This window comes from Apodemus sylvaticus, chromosome 2 (genome assembly GCF_947179515.1).
Source record: "Apodemus sylvaticus chromosome 2, mApoSyl1.1, whole genome shotgun sequence".
NCBI lineage: Eukaryota > Metazoa > Chordata > Mammalia > Rodentia > Muridae > Apodemus > Apodemus sylvaticus.
This window is the reverse complement of record NC_067473.1, coordinates 93,472,579-93,500,424: the sequence shown is the minus strand read 5'-3', so window position 1 is coordinate 93,500,424 and position 27,846 is coordinate 93,472,579. Positions and strand designations below refer to the sequence as shown.

General features: G+C 45.7%; 1 long non-coding RNA gene across 1 annotated transcript in view; it reads right to left on the bottom strand.

Annotated features, from left to right (window-relative positions):
- Positions 1-534: 534 nt before the first annotated feature.
- The window catches only part of LOC127678715 (uncharacterized), a 78,862-nt gene continuing 51,550 nt past the window's right edge, over positions 535-27,846 (bottom strand). The window contains exons 2-3 of the long non-coding RNA XR_007976621.1: positions 6,698-6,798; positions 535-822 (exon numbers count right to left, since the gene is read on the bottom strand). This is a non-coding gene — a long non-coding RNA (uncharacterized LOC127678715). The remainder of the gene's footprint in view (positions 823-6,697; positions 6,799-27,846) is intronic.

Sequence of the window (27,846 nt, the reverse complement as noted above, 5' to 3'; positions counted from 1 at the left end):
GCCCCCAGGTCCATCATCCCCCAGGCTCCCAGGTCCAGCATCCCCCAGGCTCCCAGGTCCAGCATCCCCCAGGCCCCCAGGTCCAGCATCCCCCAGGCTCCCAGGTCCAGCATCCCCCAGGCTCCCAGGTCCAGCATCCCCCAGGCCCCCAGGTCCAGCATCCCCCAGGCCCCCAGGTCCAGCATCCCCCAGGCCCCCAGGTCCAGCATCCCCCAGGCCCCCAGGTCCAGCATCCCCCAGGCCCCCAGGTCCAGCATCCCCCAGGCTCCCAGGTCCAGCATCCCCCAGGCCCCCAGGTCCAGCATCCCCCAGGCTCCCAGGTCCAGCATCCCCCAGGCTCCTAGGTCCAACATGCCCCAGGCTCCCAGGTCCAGCATCCTCCAGGCCCTTAGGTCAAGTATCACCCAGGCCCCAGGTCCAGCAGCACCCTACCCCAAGGAGGAAGACCCCTGGTAGCCTTTGCTCCTGTGGGATCCACTAATTCACACAAAGACACAGATTTTAGTCATACAACCAAATATGTTTTATTCCTAATGCAGCATTCATGCTCACCTGGTGGTTGGCGTTAGAGAGGCAGGTCCTGTATAAAACTTTCCTCATTTATTAAGTGAGGCATGAACCCTCTATTAGTATTTTGAGTATGGAGAAATCCTCTGATTACTCTCCACAAAGACCCCATGCAGGGTTACCCAGCACACCTCCTCAGGTAAAGCTTCATATTTTCAGAGTCCCACGTGATCAGTCATCTTTCCTAACGATGTGAATTCTGGGTCATCAGGCTTGGCAGCAAACACCTTTACCTTCTGAGCTATTTCGTGGACCCTGCAAGATCAATTTAAAAAGAATTTTAACCAATTGTTCCTCCACCGAAGTGCTACAGCCCATCTCTGCCCAAATTCTGTGTTTGATTTGAAGCAGTCTATGAGAAGCCTTTGTATCCAAGGGTGATGCAGGAGAGGCAGAGTTGAATGGACCACAGGTCATCTGCAGCTTGTCTAAGCCAGGGGATTCTGGCTGGAAAACAGTATTAGAGCTTCACAGGCTAACTCTTGTTAACATTTTCTTTCTTTTTCTTCTTCTTGATGTTCTTGTTCCTCCTCCTTTTCCTCCTCCTCCTCTTCCTCCTCTTCCTCCTCCTCTTCTTCACATAGAATAAATAACACAGGCTCAGCCACATCACTAAACAGTCTTTATTAGCAGTTACCACACACTTGTCTACCCAGTTGTATGCAAGCCCCAACGACAGAGACAGCTGTGGTTGTAATCCTAGCCCTCTACAGCATCTGCAGAGCAAGTAACCGATATGTAACTGTAAAATTCTTGGGGAAAAATGCTTTGCAATCCTCAGGTGAAACACCCTGAGAAATAACAGCCCAGTATTTTCTTCTGCCCATTTTCAACGAAGCCGGATGAACCCTGTTAACCTCTGAGCCGAGCCCAGCTTCAGAGCCAGGCTTCCCCATTCGCCAGCTTTAGCAAGCCACTGTAGCTTTTTCAACGTCGGTCTTCCTGTCTGAAAAATAGATGCCAGTCACCCCTTGGGGCTTCACTGAGGGTTAAACGAAAGAGTCTGCAACTCAACAAGGTATCCCTGGACAGAGGCCCTTCCGTGCTCCTGTCAGCACAGAGACTGGCAAGGTCACAAGTTCTGATTTTTACCCCCACTGGAAGATCGGACAGCTGGTAGCACCTAGGCACCTGTGTGTGGTTAGAGGCACCCAAGTGGGCCCTGCTCATCAGGCCCTGCCTGGAGGCCAGTGTCAGGAGCTGTGGGCTGTAAGAAATGTCTGCTTTGAAGCCAGCAATTGCATCCAAAGTTCTTCCTTGATTTGAACACAACCCCAAATCTAACCCTAATGTCAAGCTCCGTGTGTGGCCTCCACTTGAATAAAGTCTGGGTGTTCTCTGCTTGTTTATGGTCTGGACAGTAGGAACTCTTAAAGCATGGGGTCCTTTGGTTTTGGGGGCATTTGGAGAGTTCGGGGTGGGGGGGTCAGTCACTATTTTGTTTGATACAACACTCCTCAGACATAGATCAGTTTTCAATTGTGGTGAACATAAGGTTTACCACCTTGGCCATTTAGAAATGCACAGCTCATTGTGAACGGAGCTGACATGAAGGCATCTTCATCTGCTGTCACAGCTATCAAATTTTAGAATATATATGTATATATATACCTATTTGTATACATATGTGTATAGATATAGATATTATATAGATATATTCTGAAAAATCAGTCCTACCCACCATCCTTTCTGTCTCCCAGAATCTGGTACATTTCACTTAGCTTAAGATGTTCAACCACAGCGGGGCAGTGGTGGCACATGCCTTTAATCCCAGCACTTGGGAGGCAGAGGCAGGTGGATTTCCTAGTTCGAGGCCAGCCTGGTCTACAGAGTGAGTTCCAGGACAGCCAAGGCTACACAGAAAAACCCTGTCTTGAAAAACCAAAACTAACCAAACAAATATACAATAAAAAAAAAAAACAAAAAAAACCCCCAAGATCCTCAACTCCACTGCAGCGCGTGCCATAGCCCCCTTCCCTTTCAAGGCTAAATACTGTTCTGTTGTGCCTCTCTATCACTGAGCCATCTGTTCTACTGGTGGACCAACTGTTCCATCACTGTAATGATGCATCTATGAAAATGAGCACACATGCCTCTCTCTGGTTCTTTCCCTTCTTTTGATAATATGCTCGGAAGTGGAACTGCTGAATTGTATGGCAGCTCTGTTTTTAGCTTTTAGAGGACAGCTATACTGTTTTCCACAGTGGCTAGTTACAGCATTATACATTCCTATTGACAACGTACAGATTCTAATTTCTCTGCATCCTTATCAATGCTTTTCTCCTTTCTTTCTCTTTCTTTTTTCCTTTCTCTCTTGCAGTACTGGCGTTTGAACCTAAGGCCTCATGAATGCTAGGCAAATGCTTTGTCACAGTCTACATATCTAGCCCTGTGCATTATTGTTTGGTTTGGTGAAAGACTCAGTGTGGATGTAGCCCATGCTGGCCTTGAATTTCCGATCCTCATGCCTCTGCCTCCACCTCCTGAGTTCTGGGAATACGTGTTGTTACCTCTTTGCCAGGGTTTGTCCCATTCATTTTCAATCACAATTTTCCAAACAAAAGTATGATGTCAAAATAGAAGGTAACTTGCCCAAGCTAATCAGTAGCGAAGCTAGCCTGCTGGATTCCTCCTGTGGTAGATCTCCTGCTAAGGCTCTGGTGCCACGGACTTCGAGTGCGGGCCTTGCTCTCTCTACCCAACACACCTCTCCTCCAGCCTACAGCAAGCCCCTGCTCCATCTGTGGTCTTCTGCAAGCATGTCTTAGGCAGTGTGGTGGAAATTGCTCATGAGGACCCTGGAGCAGGCCTCCTGAGGGAGTTGACTTTGCCGCTCACTAACTGCACAGTCCGATGGAAGTCATGTTGCAACTCTGGCTAGCAGCAGTCTTTTTTCCCTCAACTGAAAACCATGTGGAAGAGGTGCTTCCGTCTCTGAGGGTTGCTGGAGATCTTTCATGCAACACACAGGAAGAAGTCCTTAGCTCCACAGCGACCCTGGTATGCAGGCTGCCCACCCGCAGCGGCACCGCATAAGCTAACCCAGTACAAAAGAGTTGACTAAATGTTTTCAACAGCTCCAGTCAGTTACCAGCCTGAGTGCAGAGATGGACTGGTGAGAACCGGTCTTTCCTCCCGGGGGAACTAGCCACCCTCTTCCGGCAGCCAGGCTTTCATTTACATAACAGGTTGAACTGCAAGGCTGGAGGGAAAGGCCAGGACTAGCTCCACCCCTCACGCTGTGCAGTACTCTCAAGTAGTTCTTGGCTAGGGTAGGGTGCTGTAAACCAACCATCTTTGCTTCTCAAGGTAGAAGCCGTGCTCAGGATTTTACCTGGCTTGCTTCTTCCTTCCTTCCTTCTTTTCTTCCTCCCTCCCTCCCTTCCTTCCTTTTTGAGGGGTGAGTTAGGGGTGGGTATTTCCATGTGGCCCTTGCAAGCCTGGAACTAGCTATAAGCAGAAGATGACCTTGAACTCCAGATCCTCCTGCTTCCCCTCCTAGATTCTGGGATTACATCTGAGTTGCGTCCCAAAGCATGCGTTTTTAAAAACAACTCAACTGACACCTTTTAAGAAAAGCCAGGCTTCAAGGGAGGAACTTAGTGCATGAGGAGAGGCATCTTCTGTTGCACTACAGTATCCTTACACACATTCAAGATGTGCAGCACCCACATTCCCTGGCCCATAACAAACCACGTGGTGCTGGGCGGTGGTGGTGCACGCCTGTAATCCCAGCACTCTGGGAGGCAGAGGCAGGCGGATTTCTGAGTTCGAGGCCAGCCTGGTCTACAGAGTGAGTTCCAGGATAGCCAGAGCTATACAGAGAAACCCTGTCTCGAAAAAACCAAATCCAAAAAAAAAAAAAAAAAAAAAAAAAGAAAACCAAAAACCAAACTACGTGGTAAGCAAGCAGGTGCTGAAGAAAGACATTTAAGCTAGCTACTATTTTAAGCACCCATTGAAGGGGCTTAAAAAGAGAGGATGGGGGTAAAGGGAGTGTGGCACAGCGGTGTGGGGGAAGGGGGTGCCCAGGCAGGCCCTTGTCCAGGCACTTCTTCCCCCTGAGGGACCACACACACACAGGCATGGTATAGAATAGAGTTTATTCAGAGTAGAGGATGGGAGTTAGTGGTAGAGAAAGGCAGAGAGAGAGAGAGAGTAGATAAGTGGAGTGGAGGCCGGCCATGACCACGTGGAGAGGGGGGGGGGGGGAGCCTAAGGGGCAGAGAGGTGAGAGTATGTGGGAGAGCAGAGAGAGCAAAGAGGGAGAGGAGGGGCAAGTATCCCCTTTTATAGTGGGCCAGATCTCTGGGACGGGACATACCTGGCTATTGTACAGTATCAATCAGATGTTTACTCATACTTGGGTGGTATATGCTCACCATAGCCAGTTTAAGCATTACAGGAGTCACCCTCACTTGGGCAAATAAAGAAGTGTGGTCTCATATATAAAGTTTCAGCTAAATTCTCCTCACCTGGAAATGGAGGAGCCAGGATTTGAACCTTGGTCCTCTTGTGCCAGTACCTGACCAAGCTTTGTTTGCGTGTCCTTAACCCTCGGCACACACAAATCAACTAGTGTGGAAGAAAAGTTGATGAGCTCCTCACCTTTTCCTTCTGGCAGTGACCTAGAGAGGAACTTGTGTTAGTTTCTCCTCCACTCAAAGAATTCCAGGGCTGGAGGAAAATGAAGGGAGCCCTTCTGTAGGTGCTGGAGGCTTGGGTGTGATTTGCAGAACTAATTACATCCTCTTTCATTCTCTGAGTTCCAAGCACTTTTCCCCACTTGACTTGCTAATCTTAGCCTGGGCCCTCAAGCATAATTAGCCCTAGTGGGAGAGGAACAACCAAAGGAAAAACACTGGGCCTTGGTCGGCCTCCTGTCCTGGGCTCTTTTTCCTGGAAGAAGTGGTTTTAGTTCTGCCTTCTCCTTCCACACTACCTTTTGGCAGTAGGGTTCTGAAAATAAATTGTGGTTGCTTTGCCTCTCAGTGTACAAATTTGGGGTGTAAAAAGTGCCACATTGTTTACTTTTCAGCTTTAAGCTCATCTCTGTTAAACACCAGTCTTCCTTCTCTCTAGGTTTAGGGTAGAGCCAATCTCAGCTTTGATTGCGCATGGCTGATGAGAATGCCTTCAGGATCCTCCTAGCTCCCCTGTGGCTGTACCTTCCGGTCAAGTGCTCTATGAAACGGAAATCCAGTTACCAACCTGACCAGGTTACAACACCTCACCTCCCAACCTTTGGAGACAAAAGAGTCTTACTTCTGTAGTCCTGGCTGTCCTGGAACTCTTTGTAAACCAGGCTGACCTTGAACTCACAGAGGCCTGCCACCTTCTGCTTCCTGAGTTGTGGTTACCTTTGTATGCACCACCACACCCTGCCCAATGTCTATTCCGTGTTGCAGCAAGTCTCAGTCTGCGGGTGGCACTCAAAGATGCAAGCCACATTTTATGACTCCTCCAGGGCCCTCTTCTGGCTTTTCTGTTTCTGTGATGAATTCTGGCTCTTAACAAAGCCACAGACATTGTCTCCCCTAAGGCTGGAGAAACAAAAGGCCCAGAGAGCCTCTTGAGATGCATATCAGTATCAAGGGTCTTTGAGCTGAATTATCAATTATCAGGGGTCCTCTAGAGTTGTATATCAGTACAAAGGGAGGACAAAGCTTGTACCACTCATTTCCTTTTTATTCCAGAACAGAGGAAGCAACTCCTCAGGTAACATCCTGTAAACTTGGATGCTCTCAAAGAAAACTCAAGATGTATTATTCTGACAGGGCCACCATGACTGAGCACAGTGGGACAGGAAGCTTGAGCAAGAGCCTTTATTGTCTCACATTCTGGAGGGTAGGAGGCCAGGGATGCTGGTGAGTGTGCTTTCTCCTACGGTGTCCTGCCCGTATGGCCTGGCCCCTGCACACCCCTGTGTCCCTGTGCATATTCAGGAGGACAGTTTCCCTTGAAGGCCTCATCTCCTCTTCGGTGACTGAAGGAAGACCTGACCTCCAAATGCACGATCATATTCTAAGGTACCAGAGGTTGGGGAATTCAACACATGAATTTAGGAGCAGGATATGACCTACTCCTTTCCACAGAAGTTAACTGTTATTTTCAAACACCCCAGACTTACCCCCTTTGCTATCTGTAAATAGCAACTATTTCTGTGCAGGTTTTGGAGTCCAGAGTCCAATAAAAGTCCTGGGTCCAAATTCCTCTTTCAGCATTCTCCACCTGTGGAAACGCAGACACGTTGGACATCTCTGAACCTCAGTGTAAAATGGAGAAAACAGTGTCCACTGGAAGGTGCTCCAGGGATTGCATGAGATGGTCTAGCCAACACACTAGAAGGAATGTAGCATGGACTGCCATGGGAGGTGTCCCTGTCACCCACCCTGTTGGATCCCAACCCCCCCGAAGGCTGAACTCTCCCCATGGTTTTGATTGTAGGTCACCTGAGCATTTTGTCACTAATGATATTTAACTATATCATAAAGGCGTTCTCAGGAAGAAGGGAGAGCTAGCTTGATGCACAAGCGCAGGCAGCAATAGATACCAAACAACCCTCCAACCCCACATGACTGGCATTTAGTTACTCTTGGGGGCAGGATTTATGTTCTCTCAGTAGCCTTCTTGGCTTCTGTATAACAGATGCCAGTGGGTCCTGCTCAGTTATAACACTAGAAATGTTTTCAGACACTGCCAAATGTCACTTGGAGTACACAGCAGCCCCAGCCAAGAGCCATTACCTTAGCATGACTCTAGAGCTTAGGTCAGTGGGTCCTAAACTGTTGTGCCTGGAACCACCAGAACGAATCTTAAAAAGCAGATTCCTGGGTCTCATCCATGGAGGGTCTGATTCAGTGTGCCTGCCACGGAGCCCATGATTTCATTTCCGGTGTTGCAGGTGCTACCACTCCAGGACCATTTGGGAGCAGTCATCTCGGGAACATTCATGTCCATGTGCTGAGCCCTTTCAGGGCTGAGACAAAAACTGCGGAGGCACAAGAAATCTATGGACAGGGTTTGTTTTGTTCTGTTTTTATTTTTGTTTTGAGCCAGGGTCTCACTATGTAGGACAACCTTACATTTTCTATGTAGACCAGGCTGATCTTGAACTCACAGACATCTGTCATTCTCTGCCCTCCAATTACTGGTCTCTTTAGGAACATGCTCACAAAAGATCTTCCTGACTGTGACTGATGGTGGAGGGATGGGGAGAGAGTGACTGCAAATGAGGTCAGCCTATGAGTCAGGAAAGAGTCCACGGGGCGCGGGAAGACTGTGGAAGAATACTGAGCAGAGCAGTTTCACACACAGAGGATCAGCACTTGCCAACATTCATGGGATTCAAATTTATCTCTATTTTAGTCACTCTTCTGGGTACTGGGGTCACAAGAAACAACTTTGACCTCACAGAGCTTACAAAGAATAAGGACACCACTAAGCAGCGAAACACATTTTACAAGTAGTATGGTCATAAGAGAACAAATGAGAGTAAATGGGAATGGAAGGGGCAGGCGGTTATAGTTTTAAGTGACATGATTTTTCAGTGGTGTGCTAGTACAGGGAAATAATTGGCGGAGGTCAGATTTGAAGCAATGACCAACTTCAGTGATGTAAACACGCCCACCATGGCACTGTCCTGGTGAGGCTGGCGTCAAGTGGGAACTGGAAGAGCACCGTGGGCTCGCACTCTGCAGTGTTTGTACCAGGGATGACAGATATAAATAGCCCTTGGGTAACGAATAGGAAAATGGTCAGTTTCAAGTATTTTAAAGATATGTATTTGTTTTTATTTTAGGTGCATTAGTGTTTTGCCCAAATGCATGTGTATGTACCACATGCATGCAGTACCAAAAAGTCCAGAGAGGGCACTAGGTCGCCTGGAACTGGAGTTAGAGATGATTGTGGGGCAGCATATGGGTGCTGAGAACAGAACACAGGTCCTCTTAAAGGGCTGCTAGTCTCTTAACCATTTAGCAACCTCCAGCCCAGAATTTTGAGTAGTTTAAAATTTTGATTTCTGAAATCAAATATGCTCTGTTTTTCCTACTCATCGCTCATGGTTCCTGAACTGCGGCAGTCTGTTCTTTTGATCTGAGACTCACTGGTGGTTAGGAAAACAAGGTTTAGCTTGTTGAGAAAGTAAGTTTAAACAGAGGCCTGAAGGTAACAGGGTTGGAGGAGGGGGGTGCGGAAGGACAGCTATGAATGCGCAGCCATGGGAAAGAAACATCCATACCTGCTACCCACACAGCCCTGCCCTGGCACATGCTGTCCTCCGAGTCCCAACAATCCTTGACCTTCTGTCACCTAGTGTCAACCGCCTGACCCAAGGTCACAGATGACCTCTTGGGCAGAATTTCTACCTGATTCTTTTAAATCCTTTTCTGGAAAAGGAGGAGGCTGGGAAGATGATATTAACACACAAATGACCCAAGTAAGGAAACAGCACCCTCCCTGATTCTGAGTTTCTGTGCCACCTTGAACTCAGTGTGGTAGCAGCTGCCGTTACCATCTGTATCCTGTTCCTGTCTGCCTCCCTCAATCAGATGGCTGGAGTGTAGGCTGTCCTGCTCACGCTCGATATCCTTACATGTGATTGATGCATGGTTAATATGCCTTGAATCTGTGATGGCTGAAGACATGAGCGGGCCTTAGGAGAGGCCCCTCAGTTGGGTGAGTCCTATCAGCGGGGGTCCACTCTGCTGTAGTGAAGCTCATTAGCACACATCTGTTCTCCTCTCTAGGAAGCCTGCTCAAGCCAACAGCCATAGCTAATTGACCTGAGGCTTACAAGCTTGTTAGTTAAATCTTCATAGCAAACCAGCTCTGGGTGTTGCATGTCTTTAAGAACCATTCCGTTTTACCTACTAGGAAAATGAGGCTGGGAATGGCGAAGCCAGTCAAGGTCATCCAAGGAGTGGGTGACAAAGGTTTCACTGCATGTGTAAGCACCAATTCCAAGTAGAAAGGAGGCCAGCCATGTAGAATATTAACTACAACCTACAACCGTTGCAGGCATGAATGAGTGCTCTTTAGAACCACAGCCATGCTTGAGAGCACAGAGAGATCAGTGAGTTGAGTTGGGCTTGGGGACCTGGTGCATAGGCACTGGGCTGTCTGTGAAGAATAAGTATAGGGGTTCTGATCCCCCTACTAAGAATGTAGGTGTGGGTTCCCAGGAAGCTAGCTAGGATCTCCCAAGGGACCTGGCCATGTTTCATTTACTGGTTTATGTATTCACTGAAACAAGCTAGGATGATAGAATTAAAAAACAATTTTTTAAAAACTCATTTTGTCACTTTCCTGATATTTCCCACTGTGGCAGGCTGTGCAGGCCTCAGGGACAGAGTTATTAAGGAGAAAGGCCTACAACCCCTTTCTGGTTTTGATGTTTTCAAGCCCAAGCCCCGTCAAAAATGCAGAGGATAAATAGGCATCTCTAAAATGTTTCCCTTGGGGAGGTGGTAGAAGTTAATAGGAGCCAGGCAGTGGTGGCACACGCCTTTAATCCCAGCACTTGGGAGGCAGAGGCAGGCGGATTTCTGAGTTCGAGGCCAGCCTGGTCTACAGAGTGAGTTCCAGGTCAGCCAGGGCTACACAGAGGAACCCTATCTCAAAAAAAAAACCAAAAAAACAAAACAAAACAAAACAAAAAAACCAAAAAAACAAAAACAAAACAAAACAAAAAACAAAAACAAAACAAAACAAAAAAACAAAGAAGTTAATAGGAACAGGGCTGAGAGGCTGGGCACGATGGAACACCCCTTTAATCCCAGCACTCGGGGAGGCACGGGCAGGTAGCTCTCTATGATTTGGTGGCCAGCCGGGTCTTCATGGCGAGTTCCAGGACAGTCAGGGGCATATAGAAAGACCCTGTGTTGAAAAGCAAAAACCAAACCAAACCAAACCAAGCCAACTGATTCCTGGGAACTAGAAGTGCCCACAAACTCTGGGAAGCTCAGGGGTAGCGGTCCCATGCCATTCCCTCCCTACACTGAGCCTTAGAGGAAGTCCCCAGGAGTAAATGTTTACAGCCGCTAACCATCAGAGAAACTCAGATAGACCTCCCATGCTCCATCCAGGCACACAGAAACAGAAGATCCCACATGACCTGGGAAAGATGGGGGTGGTAGAGTCCCTGCTAGAGCTCAGTGGTCAGTGGGACAGAACACTGAAGCCCATGGGGACTGGTGCCTGGAGTTCTACTTGGTCACTTAATGTCTCACAAGAAACCCAGACACTGGGTGTCTGACAAGAAGCCCAGGAGACAGTGAATGAACAGCAGTCAGTGCCAGTGCGCTGAGTCACGGCATGGCATAGTGAGAGTTCCCACAATCCTGGCAAAAAGTGAAGAAAACCTAGCTTGACAGCTTTTACTTTCTAGCACCCCAAAAATATGTGCATAAGTTTAGCCGGGCGGTGGTGGCACACACCTTTAATTCCAGCACTTGGGAGGCAGAGAGGCAGGTGGATTTCTGAGTTCGAGGCTAACCTGGTCTACAGAGTGAGTTTCAGGACATCCAGGGCTACACAGAGAAACCCTGTCTTGGGAAAAACCAAAAAAAAAAAAGATTAAGTCTAAAGCTATAACGGAGAGAGAGAGAGGAGAGAGAGAGGGGGAGAGAGAGAGGAGAGAGAGAGAGAGAGAGAGAGAGAGAGAAAGAGAGAGAGATGAGGCTGTCAGGGGCACCTCTGTCCCTCTGTCTCCTTTCTCAGAAGTGGTGCCAGGCCTTGGCTTCCCTAAAAGCTCTGAGTACACAACTGGAAGGGGGGATGGACACCCCTTGGACACTTGGAGCTAACTCTTATATCTAGAAGATTTTTTGGAGCCAGGCCTGGTGATACATAACTAGGATGGAAGGTATGGTGTTGGGTGTAGAAGCGGGATAGAACACACAGGGCCAGCCTGGGCTACATTGTAAGACAGTGTCTCGCCAGGCAGTGGTGGCGCACGCCTGTAATCCCAGCAGTTGGGAGGCAGAGGCAGGCAGATTTCTGAGTTCGAGGCCAGCCTGGTCTATAGAGTGAGTTCCAGGACAGCCAGGGCTACACAGAGAAACCCTGTCTCAAAAAAAAAAAAAAAAAAAAGACAGTGTCTCAAAACAACAAAGAAACATTCTTTGTCCCATTATAGATGCTAGTCAGTGTTGCTTCCTGGAAGACAAAGACACTAAGTAGCAGAATTCACCTGAAAACCTGCCCTGGGTGTAGCTGTATCCCCCACTTCCACCTAGATATGTGGAAATCCCAATCTATGCAAATCTGATCTCATCTGCATAAGGGATATTTGAAGACCTCGGGATTAAGGTATGATGACTGCAGAGGCAGACATGCAAACAGGGATAACAGGGTGTGGAGATAAAGGCAGAGCTTCATAATACCCCTATAAACAGAAATGTGGAGATTGCCAGCAAGCCAGCAGGCACAGAAGTGAAAACCGTCTCTCTCAAAGCCCTGCAAGGAGCCACCCCAGCCAGGACTCTGATCTTAGCTCCAGCTCCGGAACTGTGAGACAATACATTTCTGACATTTGAGTCGCCCAGTTTGTGGTACTTTGTTATGACCCCTTAAGACACTAAACAGTGTGTGACTCAACACCCTGTGACTTAAGCTACCCAGTTACACAGCACTTCTGTTAAACAACATGCTGCCAGGTTCTAGAGACTCAACTATTCTCTGCTCTGGTCATTTTCCTTCACTGCCCCCCATCTCCTTCACAAGTTCTCTCCACACTTGGATCAAGCTGCTGTTCCCCACCCCCACCCCTGGTCTCTGGGGACTGTGGCATTGTTCACTATCCTCAGACCTGTGTTGTGGCTCTTGTATCTAACCTGAAATGCTATCCTCTGTTCACTTGGAAAGTTCCAGGATGTTTCTCATCTTCCTTCTCCAAGACTGCAGCATTGAGAGAGAGCAGGTTAGCCTACTGGGAATATTTTTTGCCAACGGACAAATGTTCTAGAGTGGTCCAAAAGAAGTGAACTTTTCAAAACATGCCCCTTCCCTCCAAGACAGCTGATCCTGAATTCTTCCTCCTTTGGTTTCTCAAATTTGCTTTACCATAAAACAGGATACAGCTTCAAATAACCCTGTACTCAGCATATAGCATTCTAACAACGGGGCTTTCAATCCTGAAGAAACCCTTATTTCTGCTTAGTTTCTCTCCGTACTCTGTGTTTCATCAAGATTCCATCATCATCTGGAGCAGCTGGAGCAGAGAAACTTTTCTCTTTCCCTTTTTTTTTTCTTTTGCATTTGAGAGTAGATTTGGTTGGAGACCTTAACTGTGTGCAGTTAGAGGACACACAGGAAATTAACACCCAGGTAGGCCTGCCTCTCCTCCACTTCCAGAGTGAGTCAGAGACCCCATCGGAGCACAGGCAGGCTGGGAGCAGAAGGGAGAAAAGGAGAAACAGAAGCTCTCCTCTTTCCTCCATGTGGTGCACCCTAAATATTTTGTAAGTAGGCTTGGACCAGGACTGGTCACAGGTGACCCTGAGGCCAGGGCACTTGCATCTGACAGCATTGTCCCAAAACGATGGAAGGATTCAGATACAACAGAGCTTATTCCAATCAGATCATCTTTCTTTCCTTTTCTTTTCTTTTCTTTTCTTTCTTTCTTTCTTTCTTTCTTTCTTTCTTTCTTTCTTTCTTTCTTTCTTTCTTTCTTTCTTTCTTTCTTTCTTTCTTTCTTTCTTTCTTTCTTTCTTTCTTTCTTTCTTTCTTTCTTTTTTTTTGAGACAGGGTTTCTCTGTGTAGCCCTGGCTGTCCTGGAACTCACTTTGTAGACCAGGCTGGCCTCGAACTCAGAAATCCACCTGCCTCTGCTTCCCAAATGTTGGGATTAAAGGCATGTGCCACCTCTGCCCGGCCAGATCATCTTTCAAAAAATTAAATCAACTCTCAGAATGGAAATGCTCCATCATGCCATTTCAAATTCCTTCTCCGTTTCTTTTTTTCTTTTCTTTTCTTTTTTTTTAAGATTTATTTATTTATTATATGTAAGTACACTGTAGCTGTCTTCAGACACTCCAGAAGAGGGCATCAGATCTTGTTACAGATGGTTGTGAGCTACCATGTGGTTGCTGGGATTTGAACTCAGGACCTTCAGAAGAACAGTCAGTGCTCTTAACCACTGAGCCATCTCTCCAGCCCCTTCTCTGTTTCTTGATGTTAATTATCACAGCAGATGATGCTGGAGTCTCTTGGCTCACGAGTTTCCTTGAGTGTGGGGTGTGAACAATGCTGATCTTCATCAGGAAGAGCGTGAGGGAGATGGAGTGGCATATATCTGCTCCTTAGGTCCTGGGGAAGGCTACAAACTCTCCTTTAGTATCTAACGGCCACCTTCCTCAGACTACCCATCTCTGGCCTCATGAAGAATGGCTTATCCCTCCACTATTGCCTGTAGCAGTGATATCCAGATATCAGTGAAAGAGCAGAGTTCACACAGCCAGAATGGGTGTAAAGATAGAGGAAAGTTTCTCTGTCTGTCTCTCTCTGTCTCTCTCTCTTTCCCCCTCCCTCCTTTCTGATGCCAGCTGTTTTAGCATTTAGTATTGAGATCTGAGGGTTCCAGAGGAGGATCCAGGTGTCAAGGAATTCAGTGGAAACCCCAGTGCTTCCTGGATGATCCCAATAATACAGGCAGAACAGTGACTCCCCTCAAGGCTGTGAGCAGTTTGAGAGTATGGGGGCCATCCTGTTCAAGTACCTAGCTAATACACTGGCTAATAACAGGTGCTTGGAAGTATCTGTGCAAACTTGAATTATACCTCTTTATTTAGGCATTTGGTATTTACACCATGCTAGTCAATTTGGGGGACATAAAGGACTGAAGGAGCAGAAGGGGTTTGCAACCCCATAGGAAGAACAACAATATCAACCAACCAGTCCCCACCCCCAAAGCTCCCCTAAGTCACCAACCAAAGAATACACATGGAAGGACCCATGGCTCCAGCTGCATATGTAGCAGAGGATGGCATTGTCTGGAAATCAGTGGGAGGAGAGGCCCTCGGTCCTGTGAAGGGTTGATGCCCCCAGCATAAGGGAATGCTAGGGCAGCGAGGTGGGTGGGGTGGGGGAGCACCCTCATAGAAGCATGGAGGAGGGAGATGGGATAGGGGGTTTGTGGAGGGGAAACCGGGAAGGGGATAACATTTGAAATGTAAATAAATAAAATAACCAATAAAAAGTATTCAATAATAATAATAATAAAAAGTTAAGAGCTGAAGTCTCCCTTCCCTGAGTTTTTAATCCCAGTTCCTAGACTCTGGTAGAGACTCTTATTCACCCTGGTATCCGGTTGTCCTCAGAGGTTGGCAGGGAGCAGACCTCAGCAGACTTGATTGATTAGTTGTAGCCCCACGTGTCTGGGCTGGAGGAGTTGCTTCAGACAGGTCACTCATCGTCTCCCCTCCAAATCTGCCAGCCCAGCAAACAGCTCTGCAGATTCATTCCCAGCAATCCCACACATGACTGTGGTCAGCCGGGAACAAAAGCCACCAGAAAACAACGCTCCACTCCCCATCCAGCTCTCCCAAATGAACTGGAGTATTAAAATGGGGTCACAGTTGTCCTGATCACATCTTCTTGTCAACAGAATTACAGGCTTTTAAGCCAACAGTGACCGAATACACCTTTGCAGTAATCAGAATCAATGCTCTGGGCAGTGGCAGCAAAAGCCAGTAAACAAGATTGTGGTATGGACTCCCTTGACCTAGACTTTCAGGAAGGAGCTGACTCATTGCCCAGACCAGCACTCCCCGTATTGCTCAGAGCCAAACAAACTCCTGTTTTCCCAGCTGCACATGATGCCTTCACTGCACCAAGCCGGTTGCCAGAGAGCAAGAGGAGAAACCCGAGTTTGTTTTGCAAGGAGGATCACGGCAGCTGGATTTTGTTTGTCCATTTTCATGATGGGATAAGAGATATAAAAATAGAGGAAATTAGGCTTTTTAGTTACTGAAAAGGAAACAAATATTTTTCTTCTGTTTAGCGATCTGGTTATGTTATTACTTAGCTTACAGACTTGAGTGACTTACTTCAGACTCCTTGGTGTCAGTTCCAAGTCTTTTGTAACTTGTTTGAGATCCTTTCAGCCACACCTGTCCCACTTCCTCCCACTAAGAGCTGCTCTGGAGTTTTGCCAGGCTGTCGTCTGCAGTGTCTGCAGTGCTGTCTTCTGTACTGCTGTCATCTATAGTGCTGTGGTCCACAGTGCTCTCATCTGCAGTGTCTGCAGTGCTATTGTCTGTAGTGCTGTCTTCTGCAGTGTCTGCAGTGCTATTGTCTGTTTTGCTGTCTTCTGCAGTTGCTGCAGTATCTGCAGCGATGTCTTCTGCAGTGTCTGTAGTGCTGTCATTTGTTTGCTGTCATCTTCAGTGCTGTCTTCTGCAGTGTCTGCAGTGTCTGTACTGTTGCCATCAATAGTGCTGTAGTCTACAGGGCTATCATCTGCAGTGCTGATGTCTGCTCTGCAGAGTTGCTGTCTTCAGTGCTGTTGTCTCCAGTGTTTGCAGTGTTGCTGTCTGCAATGCTGTCTGTCCCCTTCAGTGACCCACATCCGTTTGTACCTTTGTAGTTTTGCTCACCTTCACCTTGGAACACTCTTCTATGCAGTAGTCTTAAGGGAAATGCAAATTTATCTTTTGCTTATTTTACTTTATTTTGGTAGTTTGCTGAGTGAAACCCAGGAAGTTACATAGGCTGGCCATGTCCTCTAACACTAAGTTACAGCTATAGTCTTCTAATTCAACTCATCTCTCAAGATAGATCCCAGAGTCTCTCATACTGACACTCACCTCAGCAGCAAAATCAGCAGTACCTTCACCTGATTCTCCACAACATGGCTTTGGTGTGTTTCCCCTGGTCCTTATTTATTGCACCACCTACCCATTCATTCGTTGAACAATACCCACTGTCTTTTCTCATTGTAGCCAGACAGGCAGCCCAGTTAGGGGAACAGGATCTACAGGTGGGCAGTAGATTCCCATTCAGGAGTAGTTCCCACTTCAGTTGTTGGGAGACCTGCATGAAGACCAAACTGTACATCTGCTTCATATGTGTGGGGGACCTAGGTGCAGCCCAAGGATGCTGTTTGGTTGGCAGTTCAGTCTATGGGAGCTCCAGAGGGTCCAATTTAGTTGATTCTGTTGGTCTTCTTGTAGAGTCCCTATCCCCTCCAGGTCCCTCAATCCCTCCCCTACTCTTCCACAAGACTTCGAAGGCTCCATCTAATGTTTGCACGTCTCTGTGGGTCTTTGCATTTGTTTCGGTCAGCTGCTGAGCGGAGCCTCTCACAGGACAGTTATTGTAGGCTCCTGTCTGCAAGCATTTCAGAGTATCATCAATAGTGTCAGGGATGGAGTTGTTGCTCATGAGATGAATCTTAATTGGGTCAATCATTGGTTGGCCATTCCCTCAGTCTCTGGCATGTTCTAGACATGCCACCCCCTGTACCCCTATAGCCACCAATTTCCACATACTCTCCTGGTCTTCTCTCCCTGGCTATCTTTACATACCTGATCCTTGCCCGCAGCTTTATTCATAATACCCAGAAACTGGAAACAACCCAGATGTCCCTCAGTTGAAGAATGGATAAAGAAAATGTGGTTCAATTTACACAATGGCATACTATTCAGCTATTAAAAACAAGGACACCATGAAAATTTCAGGCAAATGGATTGTCTTAGTCAGGGTTTTTATTCATGCACAAAACACCATGACCAAGAAACAAGTTGATTAGGAAAGGATTTATTCAGCTTATACTTCTACACTGATATTCATCACTTTAGGAAGCCAGGACTGGAACTCAAGCAGGTCAGGAAGCAGGAGCTGATGCAGAAGCCAAGGAGAGATGTTATTTATTGGCTTGCTTCACCTGGCTTGCTCAGCTTGCTCTCTTATAGAACCCAGGACTACCAGCCCAGGGATGGTACCCACAATGGGATCTCCCCCCCTTGATCACTCAATGAGAAAATGCCTTACAGCTGGATCTTATAGAGGCATTTCCTTACCTGAAGTTCCTTTCTTTGTGGTAACTCCAGCTTGTGTCAAGTTGACACACAAAACCAATCAGTACAATTGACCCCTTGTCAACTTGACACACACAAACACATCACTATTAAGCCTCAACCCTTACTTTCTTATTCATTCCCAAGATCTAATAACTTTAAAAGTCCCACAGTGTTTACATATTAAAAGTTGAATCCCTTTAAAATACCCAATATCTTTTAAAATTCAAAGTTTTTAAAAAAATTCAGTCTCTTAACTGTGAGCTCCACCTTCTTATTTCAAGAGGGAAAAATATTAGAGCACAGTCACAATCAAAAGCAAAATCAAACTCCAATCGTCCAATGTCTGGGATCCACTTAGGATCTTCTAGGCTCCTCCAAGGGCTTGAGCCACTTCTCCAGCTCTGCCCTTTGTAGCACACACCTTGTCATCTAGCCTCCAGCTGCCTGTACTCCACTGCTGCAGTTGTTCTTGGTGGTCATCTCATGGTACTGGCATCTTCAAAACACTGCTGACTTCTACTGCAACTAGGCTTCACCAATACCCTCTCATAGGCTCTCTTCATGGTGCCAAGCCTCAACTCCTTTGCATGACCCCTTCAGTCCTGGGCCACCAATTGCAACTGAGGCTGTACCTTCACCAATGGCCTTCTACAGCCTCTCACAGTGCCAAGCCTCAGCTGCTCTTCATGACCCCTTCATGCCTTCAAAACCAGTACCACCTGAGGATACATTACCAAGTCCAGCCACAGCACAAGGTACAGCCTTGGCTGTCTCTGGAACACAGCCTCTGTGCTCTCAGAAAACACTTCCAAGAAGATTTCACCTCAATAATACTAGTCTCTTCTTAATCACCGCTAATTTTTTTAGCTCTGGCTAACCAGCATCAATAGTACCAGCAATGCAAAATTTTTGCTTTAGTAATTCTGGTATTTTGTTAATTGCAAATGATTCTTCAGCCCCAGCTAACCAAAACCACAGAATCTTCACAATCAAAACATGGCCCTGATAAGAGTCTTTAATCTTACCTCTGAAATTTTGCAAGCCAGGCACCCATTTTCCATACTGTTCTCAATATTATCTTCCAAGTTCCTACACAACATCCCACAGAGCTCTTAACACCAAATGGATCTTCTAGCCCAAAGTTCCAGTTTGTCTTAGGGTTTCTATTCCTACACAAAACATCATGACCAAGAAGCAAGTTGGGGAGGAAAGGATTCAGTTTACACTTCCACACTACTGTTCATCACTTAAGGAAGTCAGAACTGGAACTCAAGCAGGTCAGGAAGCAGGAGCTGATGCAGAGGTCATGGAGGGATGTTATTTATTGGCTTGCTTCCTCTGGCTTGTTCAACTTGTTCTCTTATAGAACCCAAGACTACCAGTCCAGGGATGGCACCACCCACAATGGGCCCTCCCTCTTGATCACTAATTGAGAAAATGCCTTACAGCTGGGTCTCATGGAGGCATTTCTTCACTTAAAGCTCCTTTCTCTGTGATAACTCCAGCTTGGGTCAAGTTGACACACAAAACCAGTCAGTACATGGATGGAACTAGAAAATACACTCCTGAGTGAGCTAGCTCCTTTTTCTTCAAAGGGGAGTTTCTGTTCTATGGTGGCTGAGCTGAGAGGTCCGCTTTCCTCCACATTCCTCTGGTTCACTGTCTCCAGGCAGCAGAAATCTCTGCTGTAATCACTCATCCTTTCCATGTCTGAACCATTTTAACATCTCTCCAGACAGGATTATAAAGGAAGCTTGACTACTAGGTACAAGACTGAATAAGGCATTAGGTTGTTAACTATGTTACTATTCAGCAACTGGGAGTACTGATAGTGCTACTGTGGAAGCAGGTATTAACCAAGAGTTGATTTTAAATATTAGGATTAAGGTCCTAATATGGTTGGAGGTGACACTTCAACCCGATTTTATTTCCCCTACTTTTATCACATTTTTTAAGTGGGGGGTAATCTAAACTGAAATTTTGATTGTCAAAAGTTCTTTATTAAAACCACTAATCCATTACAATTTTAATGTATCATTAATATACCATAAATAATACCTTTCTCCGGATCTGGCCCTCTCAAAATAATTTTTTGATTCCTATTTAACTTCCAGTTTCATCCACGCATTTAGATGCATGGTTTTAGATAGATGTACTGTATACAGGTGTGACTATTGCAAATGTTGCTATTATTAAGAAGCAAAGTTCTTACTTTAATCAGTGCTTCCTGAGGAACCCTACTGGGGTTTGCACACAGCCTACCACTAGCTAGTGAGATCACATAAGCAGGCTCTTCTCCCTTTCCCAGAGAGAGGAGGCTGAAGTCTGGGCTTTGCACATACTTGTAAGTGCTTTACCACTGGGCTGCAAAATAGCCACAAACAAGCTCTATTTTTTTTAAAGTAAATCTTTTCACCATTGTCTCCATTCCTTTTCAACAACAGAAAAAATTTTTAAAGATTTATTTATTAGTATATGTGTAAGTACACTGTAGCTGTCGTCAGATCTCATTATGGATGGTTGTGAGCCACCATATGGTTGCTGGGATTTGAACTCATGACTTTCAGAAAAGCAGTCAGTGCTCTTAACTACTGAGCCATCTCTCCAGCCCCAGAATTTTATTCCAAAAAAAATAATATTTTAATGCTTGAAAGTCTTTTATCAGTCAAGGTATCATATCCCCCAATCCATATCAAAAGAAAAAAATTCACATGTGTCCTGGGTAGTTTTTATTGTCAACTTGACTCATCCTAGAGTTGTCTGGAAAGAGGAATGTAAGTTGAAGAACTGCCTCCAACAGGTTGGCTGTGGGCATGTCTCTGGGGCTTTTTCTTGGTTGCTAAGAAGTAGGAGGTCTCAGCCCACTGTGGGCAGTGCCATTCTTAGGCAGGTGACCTTGAACTGTATAAGAAAGGTACTGTACCATGAGCCTGTGAGGAAACCGATAAGCAGCCTTCCTCTGTGGTTCCTGTCTCCAGGTCCCTGCCTTGAGTTCCGGCTCTAAAATCCCTCAGTGATGGATTGTGACCTGGAAGGGTAAGCAAAATAAACTCTTTCCTCCCCAAGCTGTTTTTGGTCATAGTGCTTGTCACTGCCAACTAATATGCTATGTAACTTCAAGTATACAAAAGTGCTTATATCTTTCTGGATTTAGTTATTATTAAGGTAGAATTAGTTAAGACAACAGGAGATATTAAATCTGATGCATAATAATTAAACACAGAAAGCAAATTTTTATTGGAATTACAGTAAGTTATAAGTCAAATGGTTTTTCTCAAGCGTTTCTCTTTCCCATTGTGCTCAACAAGGCAAGGTGCAGAACCTTCTAATTTCTAATTTATGTATTTATTTTTTTTTACAGAGACAGGCTTGGAGAAATTGTTCATAAAGTAAGTAGGAGGGGATGGATTTATCAAGCAAGTCTATTTTACAGATGTAAAAAATGAACATGCAGTCATTTATCATGAAAATATTTTAATGGCCTACTCTTAACAACTCCATTAGGATGTCCTTCAGTTCCATTAATATTCAAGAGTTGGAAAGTGCCTGACTTGCTGAGGCTTTAGTCCCCAGTCTCTAGAGTCCAGTTCTGTGATGATGTTTACAATGGTCCCTTTGTTAGTCAGCGCCTTCTGTGTGAGCAGTGTACTAATACCAGGGTAGACAGAGCAGTGTGTGTGTGTGTGTGTGTGTGTTTGGTAAGAATGGAGATAGGACATGGATACAGGACAAGGGGACCATCAGTCGGATCAATCAGACATGTTATTATTTGTCAAGTACACACGGGACTGGGGGATATTAGCTTGACTCTTTATCACCCTCCTTCCAGATGTACCTTTTGGAAGTCCTTCCAACAGCCTATCGCTTTAAAACATGCTGTGGTAAAAATCCATGTTAGGTACCAGGGTTTATTTACTTGACAGTAAAGCTTTTTCTCAGAATACCTATTAATATCTGAAAGAATGATGTTCTTGGAATAGTTCCTGGGAGACACTACATTAGAAGTTTGTTTAATAAATTTTAATTAGCTCCCTAACTAATAAGATGTAAAACTTTGAGTTAGAGACAGTCGTAGTTGTGGATCAGCTAAAACGATGGTGACGATTCTGGTGATGATGAATGAGGAGGGGAGGAGGAAGAGGAGGAGAAAGAAAAGACAATGAGAAGGAGAAGGAAGAGATGGAGGAGAGATAGAGAAATCTGAGAAAAGCATGGCTGTTGTGTGTGCTTCACAACGCAGAGATTCCCAACAAGCCCTGGCATAGGCTCTTGGTAACACAACAGTATCTTTCTGGGCAGGCAGCCAAGGACTACAGCAGTAGCTCAGTAATACAACAATGTCCAAATCATCTGCAGGCTACTTCAGATTTCCTAGTCTCTGGCATTGGGTGAGGCCATGGTGTGTCCTGAGAGTGTTGTGGGTTGGTTCCAAGCTGTAGCATTGACAATCCTATAGGAAGCTCTCCATTGCCTTTCTCATTTAACACTAAAGCTGCCTTACATAGAGACGGTGATGCTCCTGGACTCATGAGACATGGGGTGGACATATGGAGGACAATTGCCCTGGAGAAATAGAACGATCTTTGTGCAAAGGAGAAATATATAAAGTACATTTTTGCTAAGTCACTGTTTTTTTTTAACTTAAAAAATATGTACAATCGTGTGTCTGTTTAAGTGTACGCCATTGCACAGAACCCATAAGAAAGTCTCAGAACCCCTCAGGCCAGAGTTACAGGTAGTTGTGAGCCACCTGATGTTGCTACTGAGAACCAGGCTTGGGTTCTATTGCAGCTGGGGCTCTTAACTAACCACTGAACCATCTTCAAATGAAGTAAGTTGTATATAGAAAACTTTTATTATGGCATTTTCATGCATAGGAATCAGTATAATTGTTTTTATCGTCTCTTTTCCCTACATCCTCCCTATTGCTGATCCTCCTATCTCCAGTTTCTCCTTTGCTTTCACACTGTGTGCCTTGCCTGACTCCTTTAAGATCCTTTCCTTCTCTTTCATAGTCCCCCATCAACTTCCAATGGTGAAGTTCCTTGAAAACCACTGTGTTAGGTACCAGGATTTGTTTTCCTGACAAAACCTTTTCTCACAGTATCCATGATATCTGAAAGAATACTAAACAATACAGTTTTAAATATTTAAATATTTCTGCATGTAAGAATATACAAGTATATCATTCAAGTATGACTTATTTTTCTTAACACAATGATTTCCAGTCCAGTCCAATCTGATCCATTTTCCTGCAGATTTCATCATTGCCCTTCTTTATGACTACACAAAATGCCACATTTCGTTATTCTTTCATGTGTTGATGGCCATATAGGTTGCTTCCATTTCCTCACTATTGTGTCTAGCAAGAAACATGGATGTGCAAATATCTTGTTGGTATGCTACAAGTCACTGATACTTGCAGTTACTCATGGCACAACTTGAACTCTTGCATAAAGCATAAAGTCCTTGTGGTGGTTTGAATAAAAATGTCCCCCACAGGTTCCTACATTTGAACACTTAGTCTCAGGTTGGTAGTGCTGTTTAAGGAGATTGGAAAAAGTCATCAGAGGTGAGCTTGGGAGTTTAAAGACTCAGGTCACCCCAGTTGTTCTTTCTTTCTGCTTGGAGTTCACCAGCAGCACAGTCATTAACGTTGGAAACTGGAGACCTGCATCTGGCTTCCTCTTTCTCAGCCTCAGTTCATCTGTCCTGCCTCCTCATCGCTTCTCTGTAACTGATGTTTAAGTCTCTATCTTTCCTTCTCCCTATTTAGCATCTCCCCCATCCCTCTCAAGCACATTTTTTCCCCAGCCTTAGGCACGAATCTCCTATGTCTCCCATAGTTCTTTATTTGCACCCACTAAGCTCCATGGGGACGATCAAGTCTAGACACTTCTCTATGGCTCAGGACCTGTGGGACCTGCTTCTTGTCCACAGCAAACTGTTCTTGCTTTCCACCCATTCCCAGGGGTGTGCTCACAATGGATGGAAATGCTTGCCTTGAGGTCTTTGTTTTGTCCTCTGGTGAGCATCACGACACCACAGCTGTTCTGTGGACAGAACTGGCAGAGCACTGGTTGTGTAGTCTGATGGATAGGGACTTCCTAATTCTTGGCCTTACAGTACACAGAGTGCTGGGAGGACAGCAGGCTTCCTAGAAAGGTTGCTGACACTAAAGTCAGGCGGCATACCTACTCTGATGCTGGTCAGCTGTGTGGGCCTGGGTGATCTCCCTGATGTCTGCATTTGAAAGTAGAAAGATGCCACTGAAGTGCCCCAGGGTGGACCAAGGGCAAGTTGCAGCAGTTGCTAGAATTTTGTAATTCTGACTTCTCAGTTTCAGGAATGGATAGAACCCGCTGAGCACTTACCATGGAGATTTGCTGGAAGCAGAAAGTATCCTGTCAGCAATCCAACCCTGGTTTATGAGCCTATGGTCTGCTCCGAAGTACTCAGAGCGTCCATTTCTTTTTCTTTCTAATGTGCTCACTTGTGCACACATCACCAAACATGATGTCACTGGCCCTCACATCAGCTTCCCTCTCACATATACTGAGGGGAAACAGGCTGACTGTGTCCTGAGCCAGAAGGTCAGAGATGTCATGGTTTTTGTACTGTAACAATGAGGGTAAATCTTTCCAAAAGAGCAATCTAGATTTATTTATCTATCTATCTATCTATCTATCTATCTATCTATCTATCTATCTATCTATCTATCTATTTATTTATTTATTTATGTTGGGGTCCGGTGGAGAAGAACAGGAGTTCCCTGTTGAAATGCATGGGATTTAGAGCCCATTCTTGTGAGAACCAGGTCAAATCCAGGTCCATCCAAAGGTTCTGTTGCCTCCTTACACAAGGTCTCATCATTTCTTACGACTTCTGGGGCTCTGGCAAGCCCCAGTGATGACTGCTGCCCCCTCTCCACCCACCGCTGGGACAGGAGTTCACGTGACTTTACTCCCATTCCGATGCTTCCTTATTATTTCATTGTGCAGGGTGAAGTACAAAAGCCATGCTCCTCTTTTAATTAGTTTTTTTCACATCTCTTTAAATATTTTTTCTTTTTAAGGATTAATTAATTAACTTTATTTGTACGTGTGTGTGTGTGTGTGTGTGTGTAAATATGTATACTGCCTGACTGCATATTCACATGAAGACTAGAAGAAAGTGTTAGATCCTTGGAACCAGAGCCATCATGGGTAAGCCCTCACGGAAGCCCTGGTTCTCTGGAAGAGCAGCCAGGGTTCTTACCCATGGAGTCATGTCTCCAGCTCTTAATTAAGTAATAGTCTTTAAGTTTTATTTTATTTTATGTGTATGAATGCTTTGCCTGCATGTGCACATGTGTACCATATGTGTGCCTGGTGCTTTCAGAGGATAGAAGAGCGCACCAGATCTCCTGGAACTGGAGTTACAAACAGTTGTGAACCACCATGTGGGTGTTGGGAATGGAAAACATGTCTTCTGCAAGACTTCTCTTAACCACGGAGCCTTCTCTCTGTCCCTTTAAATAGCTATTTGCTTCCCATATATTTGGAGTCATCAGAGTGAAAGCCTCTTAAAGAGGGTGTGAATGGAAAGGAACTCATATGGCCATAGTTAGAGAAGACAAATATTGCCAGGCTCCAAAGCCCTGAAACTGGGTTACAGTGATTGTCCGTTTATTCTTCTGGCTTTGGCTTCATATATCCCCTTCAGTTCATGTATCAGAAGCTTTATCCCCAGTGTGGTAGTGTTGGGAGGCTGGGTGTGCACGAGGTGACTAGGTCAGGCCTCTGCCGTTGTGGATAGATGGAGGTCCTTACCATGGTGGTGACATTGATTATAGCACGATGGGCTCCTGCTTTCCACCATGGAATGATGTGTTATTAGGCCCTTAGGAGATGCTGATGCCTTGACATTTCACTTGTTAGCTTCCAGAACTAAGTGGATTACAAAATAAACCTTGCTATTCAATGGTGTTCTGTCATAATGAGACAAAACAAACTAAGACACTAAAAAGGTTGACATTCATTGAAGGAAAGGTCCAGGGGTAGAGCTAATGACCAAGAGTCTCGGCTACATGGCATCCATCTATTCTTTGGCACCTTATGTTCCTGCCATCTTTTCGTCTCTTGGTAGAGTAGGAGAGGGCTGGCACAGACAAGAGGTTTACTCTCTCTTTCATGACCGTTGGGTCAAGTGTTCATTCACAGATTCTACTCTGAGGTATTTTATCTTTTCTCTGTTTATTCCCCAAACAATTGCTGAGTGCAGGTTAGATACGTTCCAGGCTCCGTGTGAATTAGACACTGGAGGCTTTGCTCTCCAGGATGGTCTTAATGCTAGTTATTTGCCAAGTCAACCAGATGTAGAAAATGCCAAATGAGTTTTGGAGAAATGAGTGCCTTATTAATAGCACAATTACAGGCATATTTAAACAAATTTTGGCAATTATTTTTAAAATCTGTCTTCCCTTTCAGACTAAAATCACAGAAGGATAAGGACTCTGCTTCCATTGTATCTTCCGGCCCAATAGCCGGTTCATGAGGAATGACTCAGGACATGTTTGTGAAGATGAAAAAGAAAGATGAACAGGGAAAGGGGACTTAAATGGAAAAGAGAGGAAAAGGGGGGATGAGAAAGACCAAGCAGGAAGAGAGGCAAGAGTAGCTTGTCTCCCAGAAGGATGAAATGGCATTGTGAATCAGACAGAACATGTAAAGCTAAGCCAGAGAGGAAATGGTTAAAAACAAGGGAATACCAAGACCTCCAGAACTGAGCTGGAGGGCTTGCTCTCCATCTGCAAATGTCTATGAGAAAAGGCCTGGTTTTGGTTGTACAGTGCCCGGGTGTCTTCTGACCCAGGCTGAGGCATCTTGACTCTCTTGAGAGGTGAACTACTCTCTGACAACAACCCAGGGTATCTGGGAAGTGAGACCTGTGGCTAAGGACTGTAGTCTTTGCTCAGAATGAGCTGCCTCTAGCCTATGAGGCCAAGAGTCCAGAGATAGTGTTCTAGCCCAAGTGTCCCAAGGGCACTGCTGGGGTGAGGACTATGCCAAGAAGAACTTAATATCCACCTTATTCTGAAGCATCCCTAGAGCCTCATCATGAGAAATGCCTTTGATCTTGTCCCACTCACCTTGTAAGCTGTCTTTCCAGAGCCTGACTTCTTATCTGTTCAACAATACCACTAATTCTGTACCACTCTCTTAGGTGCCTTCCATTTCACACTGAGCTTTGATCTGCTTATGATAAAAAGCAAGCTACTGTCACAGCGGGTGTCTGGAAGTCACAACCCTGCCTTCAGGAAGGGCTCTGGGAAACAGGCAGGATTTAGGACAGGTGTGTTGTGTGCCAGGCCTTCTGCTGAGCACCTTCTCTGTGGGTTTTCCTCCAAGCTTTGCAACATCTCTAGGAGGCAGGTGCTGTGATGGCCCCTGGTAACCAGGGACGGGAATGAGGCCTAGCCATCTGGCGAAGCCACATGTCCATCTGTCTGTAAGCTCTCAACCACAGCAGTGGAAATAGGATCAATAGGCGGGTGACACAAGTCAGGCTAAACTGGGTCGAGGTTTCTGCGGAAACATGGATAAGAGATTAGCACTGAAATAATTAAATGTATCTTTAAGGCTCCCTTCTATTGCACATGTGAGCCTCGGTTTTTCATTTCCTAGAATGACATATTTTATTTAAGTTAAAAAGCAATTTTCTTTTGTGGAGTTTCATTACGTTGCCCAGGGTGTCCTAGAACTGGTGATCCTCCTGTCTCAGTCTCCTAAGTGGTAAGATTACAGACATGAACTAGTACCAGGCAAAGCAGTGAATATTTAAAATAAAATATTTTATTGCATAATGTTGCAGTGGATGTCCACCTAAGAAGAGTGAAGGCAGACATGGACACTGCCTCTGAGTCCTGCAGAAGACCCGGAGCTGGCTTTGATCTTGGTCATTGGATTCTGTCACTGTGCTTTCTGGTGACAGCTGGGATGGTGATCTGGGCTTTTCCAAACTGTCTCACATCTGTGGGCCTGTCTGGTCTCTGGGTCATGGCTGAGTTTTGACAGCGCCAACACCAGGAATAGTGTAAAAGGTGACTGGATAAAGGTCAGGGAAGGAAGTATCTTCAAGTGTCGCTACTGTAGGAGCCATAAGGAGCACTCTCTGTGGAGCCAACGAAGCTGAGGACCCTGTGTCCTCTGTGTTTGAGCAAGTACACACAGAACTTGAGAGGGGTCTGGAGAGGGAAGGGTTGTGAGGTTCCTTC